This window comes from Lasioglossum baleicum, unplaced genomic scaffold (assembly GCF_051020765.1).
Source record: "Lasioglossum baleicum unplaced genomic scaffold, iyLasBale1 scaffold0021, whole genome shotgun sequence".
Classification (NCBI taxonomy): domain Eukaryota; kingdom Metazoa; phylum Arthropoda; class Insecta; order Hymenoptera; family Halictidae; genus Lasioglossum; species Lasioglossum baleicum.
In genome coordinates, this window is record NW_027469081.1 from 4,583,902 (window position 1) to 4,591,020 (window position 7,119).

Here is a 7,119-nt window from a genome sequence, read left to right on the forward strand (position 1 = left end):
CTGTTCACTAATTTAAATCTTAATTGCCAGGCGTAGATGTATTTATAATTACATTGATTTTAAGTAGGGGCGATAAGCAATGGAGGTACAAGCTATAAGTCATATTCGATATCGTATACAGTCACTCGCACTAATATTCGGACAGTCTTAAGACGATAACTTTTTTGATATTGGACCATACGATTTGAACTTGTTTGAGAAGCTAGAACAATTGGTTTGCTACACAACGTGAAAAATAATATGAAAAAATTGCAATTACATAGTCGGAATCACAGAGAAACTACTAGATGTTATTGTTTACAACTTTCTTATGGGGGCCTATATTGAAAATTTTAAATATGAATTTTGTAGATCCGTATCAATTAAACACATTCTGAAAATTCTATCAAAATCGGTCGACGTTGGAACGAGCTGCGAACGTTTAAAGGTGGTCAAAATTGCAGTTTCTCACGATTTTCGGCCTCTAACTGCAATAAATTTCCATGAAACTGTCACAATGCGTATAATTGACCCAGATCTACGAAACGCATTTGTTAAATTTACAATATAAGCCCAAATAAAAAAGTTGTGACATATAACTTTTAATATTTTCTCTACAATTCCGACCAATTGCAATTTTCTAACTTCTCAAAAAAGTTCAAATCGTATCAGTCCAATATTTAAAAAGTTATCCTCCTCCTCAAAATGTCCGAATATTACTGTGGTTCACTGTATATGTTCAAAATGCGATCAATCTGCACCTATAAATCAAAGTTCATGTAAATAAAAATTCGTGGACGTCTGAAAAAATTTACTTTCTATTTTAACGAAGTAAAGAAATGTCTAACTCGTTGATAAAATGTATGAATATGTAGAATGGTGTTTGTTTCAATTATTCTGACATATTTGAAAACAGGTAGGTTTCTTAAGGATGCCGTTGAAAATTGCCCTAAACTAATTGCTCTAACTTCTGAGAAAAGTTCAAATCGTATACTCCAATGTTAAAAAAGTTATGGTTGTTTTTTTAGAACGTCCGAATATTAATGGGAGTCGCTGTAGACTCTGCCGTAATTGCAACAATCGGGTCGGAAACAAAGAGCTGTGGGTAAATTTTATACCGCATTATAGATGTACACATATCTCTTTAACGTAGAATACTATACTCGTATTTCCTATCTACCCTTCAGTTTATACTATCGTTTATGAGGCATTCTGCAGAATCAGCGAAGATATACACCGCGTGACATCACTGGTTCGCCACGCGAAGGAGTTGCACCAAGTTGCACCGCGCTTGGTTCATCATTTGCACGCGCTGCATCGGTGACCTGAACGGCGAAAGTTCTTTTGTTTACCTGAGAATTAGTATATCTCATGCACTTGCATGAGGCATCTTTACGAAATCATATTTTCACAAGGCGCGCGAACGCACAATACCCCGCGTATAATCATCAGAGTGAGTAATAACCTGTGCGTTATCGGGTAGGCAATTGAAACCTAACCTCTAATTAGCTCGCATTCCGCGTACTCGCTCGGGAAGCTCACAAAAAAAAAGTAATGGTTGCTCAAAACGAAGTGGAAAAGAAAAGTCGGAATGAAACGGAGTTGGGAGCTAGGAGATAGTAAATACGTGGAACGAATCCGCCGCGAGACCATTCCATTTTACCTACTTGCAGACGGTGCAATATTGCAAGAAGCAGTTGGATCGCGTTTAACCACGAGGAGATGAGATTTCGCACGAACCGAAGTTTCACGCTTCACGGATGCTTATGTTGCATCATTCGAAAAGTCTTGCATAGTATACTAGCGAGCTTATCGTTGGTCAATTACAACAATAGACGACGACGACGACGATCTGTCTAACTAATAAATAATTGAAAAAACATATTTCCTGGGGTTGGTCCAAGTAGAATGAATTTACTACCTCAACCCGAGTAGAGAGAGGAGCTTAATTTAATAAGATGACGTTCATGCGCGTCGCGGGAGAGATTTTACAGAACTGATACACGATAATACATAACGATGACGTATATAATGTATCGACTAAATTTCTTGTACCCGGCAGATTGTAACTTTCACGAGCGGTCGTTCAGCTCGTTCGCTATTCACGTTGCACTTACATATCGTTAGGTCACGCCTAAGCATCGTATAGAGATAAGCATACGTATCTTTGATTCATATACAATATTGCTTGTGTCACGAATCCCGTGGAGCTCACGTGCCGTAAATTATTCGGTGAGAATAGCAGAGCAGCCGTGTCGCAACGAATGCGCATGTCCGCACTCGAGGCAGAAATTAAACTGTGGATCGCTACGATCGAAATAACTCTGCACGAAAAACAGGTTTCCACGGGTCTACACCATAGGTGAATCTATGGAACCCATGGTACACCAGGCCTGCTCTAATGCTTTCCTCTTGTCGGTTAAATAACGTTCGCTCAGATGCCATAACCTCTACCAACATTGTAGCCTCAGCTCTTTGTAGAGAATATTTATACATTCTCGAAATATTGAAATGATCTTTATCATGAACACGTTGACCGCCTATTGACTTGCTTGAGAACGATTTTCAGCATCAGTTTAGTCGTTCTAAAATGAACTGTAGCGTAAAACTTCTTTACGAAGCGATTAATATCTGTTAGTACAAACGAAATGAGCGGTGAACGTGTCTTGAAAGAAGACTTTTAAATCGTAGGTGCCGTATATAACAAAGAAGAGTAGAAGGATTTGAGAAAAGTGACCGACCGTGTTCGCAACGCGGATACCTCCTAAAGATTCCACGGTCATCTACCTCTTCCTGTCCCGTTCTATCTTGACCGTCTATTTTCAGGTCATGTCGTGCGTACGCTACTAATATTTCGCATTTCATTCGCATATATTAAACAATTAAACGAAGGTATATACACCGAGAGGTTCGCGCTGGCGCACGGTTTCACATCAGCCGAGTGGAACGAGTCTTAATTGCATTTTCACCTTAGGTTGCTTGGCTGTGAACAAGAGCGGACTCGGTGCCTAACCTCACTCGTTTATTCTTTTTGTCTGCTCTTCTCTCACCGAGAATGACGAAACCGGGTGCCCCTCTTTGTCTCGCCGAGCTATCTTTCTCTTTCGCTCTCGCGTCTTGTGACAGCGTCGGCCCTGAATCGGTCTTTACCTGCGGCCTCCGTCGTGTCCGTGGCAACGAGCTCGCCCGAGTTCGAACAAAGGCGGAAAGGCGGCTGCGTGTTGATAATATGGATGTGGAAGAAGGGGTGGAGGAAGAAGAAGAAGCAGAAGAAAAGGAGGAGAAGAAGAAGAAGAAGCAGGAGGCGATAGCAGCCGATATATTCTTCGTTACGTGTATAGGCGGCGTTGCTGTCACGCGGAATTCTCCTCGCTTGGAAACCACTACCGTAACACCAACGCACCTTCTTCCATGTTGCATGCACGCGAAAATCAACGCCGTGTACCACTAGCATCGACGCTATCACTTACGACGAACGCGACACAACGTAACCACGGCTGGGAACAGCGCGCGACAGAGACGGGCAGAAAGAAATCGGAAAGAACGTCAATCGGTGTGAACGGCGTACAATATCACGGCACAACCTCCGGTCCAGGACTGATGCACCACGAACCCAGTGATGCCGAAATCGTGGTACTGTGGTACTAAGCCGTGGTACGAGACCCCCCCACTATGACCTACCGTTGCCCCTACTGGCCTTCTCCAACTCGCTCGCGCGCTACACTCACCAACGTACCTCTCATATCCTAGGAGAGGTACGTTGGTGAGTGTAGCGCGCGAGCGAGTTGGAGAAGGCCAGTAGGGGCAACGGTAGGTCATAGTGGGGGGGTCTCGTACCACGGCTTAGTACCACAGTACCACGATTTCGGCATCACTGCACGAACCACGAGTACGGGAGTACGACGCACGGGGACTCGCGTCCCGGCTAACCACGAGATAGAGAAAGAGAGAGTCGTGACGCGTGCGACGCTCGACCAGGCGCCATTTACAGAAACGCACGCGTCGCCGCGACCTCCCTCTCCCTTTCTCTCTCTTTCTTTATCTTTGCGCCTGTCTCATTCCTCCTACTTTCTTCCCTCCCCACCTTTCCGTACACGCACGCCGCCCGCGTATCTCCCTCTCTTTCACGTTTACGTTTACCACGGTCTCCTTCTATCTCGATCGTTCTTTCCCCCTCTGACATATCTATCCGACCTATCCCAATTACAGCGAACGTCCTTGAGGTGACTAACACCTTGTCGTCCGCTGGTTGCGAGCACGAAAGGGGGATGCATGAAAGCGCCTGTCGAGGAGGTGGAAAACATGGCCGGTGGTGGTAGTGGTGGTACCTGGTAAAAGAGGAAAAGGGTTAGGTGATTGGAGCCAGCGAACCCTCGTTGCCGAGAACACGCGGTGACGAGGTTGTGTAGTAGGAACTGTACTTTGATGTTACTCCAAGAACAAAGATAGAGAAGCAAAAGAGCGGCGAGAATGTTCGTCTGTTAAGCTATGTACACACTAGAGCACGTATCGCGCAATATTTCTCCAGGAACAGGAACCGCGGCGATTCCCATTCGTGCTCTGGCGACTCTGTTCGGAACTGATACGAAAGCGGAACAAGCTGAGGAAGGGTCAGCTTTGCACAGTATTGCGCGTGATTTCAATTCACTACTGGGATGATGCGCTTTGCTGCCCTCCAGATTTAAAACTGTTTTTACGGCATCGCTGGTTTTGCTTGTTCAGCATGTCGTTATTACTAGACTAGATCTCCGAGTGTATCAGCTAGTTGTTCCGATGCGCTGTCATAAAACAAGTCACGCAATATGGATCTCTTAATATGTACACAGCTTAACGCATTGGCTTTCTCGAAGCTGCAAGTGAAAAGAGAAGGGTAGGATAACTATGGTTCTTAAGCGTTTGTACGTGAGAACGAGGATGTTATTCACTATTCTATGGAAACGTTCGAGGGAAACGATGCGGAGAGGCGATTTTACATGAACTCATAAATAAATAAAGTCGAAGCGAGACGTCTAGTTTAGGAACCACGGTAATTCGGAGATAGTGTACGTGTAGATAATAAATTAAATATATACATTGTACAAGAGAGAGAGAGGTAAGACGTTTCGAATTCGTTTCAGTCAATTTCACAAGGTTTTATATGAAATAGAGTTTCAATGTTCCTAACTACAGATCAATTATCATCTCTCCGTAGGATAAAAAAGTTTTGTATCATACATTAAGATTTTTACTCACCAACTTCTCTGGATATGTTTTTCAAAAAGATGTGCATATGGACTTACGCTATCTTCCAGAAGCTAAATAGTTTCGCGAAACTTTGTAACATCAAGTCGAAAGTGGATCAGCATTCAAAAGTTTATCAACATTTGTTGATAATTTATATCGTGATAATTAATAACTGAATCAAGTGAGTAAATTGTTATACATACTTTCAAGTGTACTAATAAAAGTATTAAAAAAGATATATGTATGTATATGTACATATTTTACCATTTATAATTTTGTACGTTTCGTTGGATACGGATGGAATGGCAAGAAATGTGGTGGGGAAATAACAAAGTCGATAACTACGATAAGTTGAAGATTGCAGAATATACTTTCTATTCAGTAAAGACAAAAAGAATGTTATTATCTATTTGTATAATAAACTACGGTAGAGTAGAGAGAGGTGTGAAAAGCATCGCACAATAATTCTAGACAATTATTCAAAGAATGGTAGACCATAACTTACTTTCAACGGAGGCACGTGTGTACTGTACATGGTATTTCAATGAAAAATCTAAAAACATCAGAAATTGTTAGCTCAGAATAGCAGCCAGATAATGGTAATTTGACCTTATCAAAATTCGCGGGGTTTGAAAGTGAAAATTTGGGGGAATTTACTTCAAATAACCTCTTCTTCAAGGAACCACCCCTATCGAAGTTCTCCGACAATTTTGGGACACCCCGTATGTAACAAGACAGTACAGTGCAGTAACAAGTTGCGATAACAAAAACAAACAACTACTTTCTATATCTGAATTTATCGGAAAAGATTGTGGTGATTAATAAAAGAACACTGTAATGGATAAAGTCTACTGGCGAATAGATTACAAAACGAAAACGATAACAAAACCATAGGAAAATAAACGTGATAACAATCGAAAAGATTTATTTTTAAAAATTATAAATAAAGTGCTACGTTTTATAGTATGTATAATGAATCAAGTGTATGCGTTTACACTGTTGCTGTTTGCTTCAAACGACACCAGGAACCACCCCTTTCAAGGTTTGTCGACATTTTTGGAACACTTTGTACATTTTAAATGAAGTGGTCTCATTAAAAATGTATTCTTTCCATGTTTTTCCCCTATTATTTTTCAAGAATAATCCAATTATAAAACACGTACACATGTCTCGGATAATACAGCCAAGATTTTCCATTTGAAATACGAAACAAACGCGAATGTATTAATAAAATTTCATTTTTTAAATGATACAATATTATATCGTATTTACATTTTATCTACATCATCTAATAATATTTGATAGTGCTACATTCATTTCAATAATACGATCAAGATAGTTCGTGGAAGGACTGTGCATTCAGTAACACACGCGAAAATAACGAGATAATAAATGTAATATGCCTATCGTTACAACATACTTTGCCTCTCTACGGTTTCCGTCGTATCTTATCCCAACGTTATATTTCACCGAAGTGATACATCTCACCGTGTAATGCCAATTGATTATTATTACTATTAGTCGCAGCGTATCTGCGACTACTCATTGCTCCTACAGATTTATATGTTCCCGAATGTTTCCAGTACATCGATCATACGTCACACAGTGGAGTATTTGCACGAAAAAGCTGGCCAAAAGTCGATTTCAAAAATTTTGCGCATGCTGTACAAATTTTGTTGTTCGAGATAGTTGAATGTAAGGAACAATGTATCAGCATTCTTTTTTAATTTTAAAATTCCTGAAGCAGCATATCTCATCGAGAGTTAAGAGATTTTATAGCACATTTTTCGCTCTTAACCATTCTTTGAAACATCGTTCGCTTATTACTGATTTATCAGGTATTTTAAGGAAATCGTGTAAATGTTTTCGCTGTAGAAATATTTCTGCTAGGTATGTACAGCATTTTCGAACAAGTTT

General features: G+C 40.8%; 1 protein-coding gene across 6 annotated transcripts in view; it reads right to left on the reverse strand.

The window, feature by feature from the left end:
- Cic (Putative transcription factor capicua) overlaps positions 1–3,524 on the reverse strand; it is a 106,008-nt gene extending 102,484 nt beyond the window's left edge. Inside the window, exon 1 of one of the 6 annotated variants that reach the window (XM_076444726.1) lies at positions 3,383–3,524. The gene's annotated coding sequence lies outside the window, so the exon portion shown is untranslated. The other 5 variants (XM_076444732.1, XM_076444728.1, XM_076444721.1 and 2 more) reach the window with 5 other exon arrangements.
- Between the last annotated feature and the right edge of the window lie 3,595 nt (positions 3,525–7,119).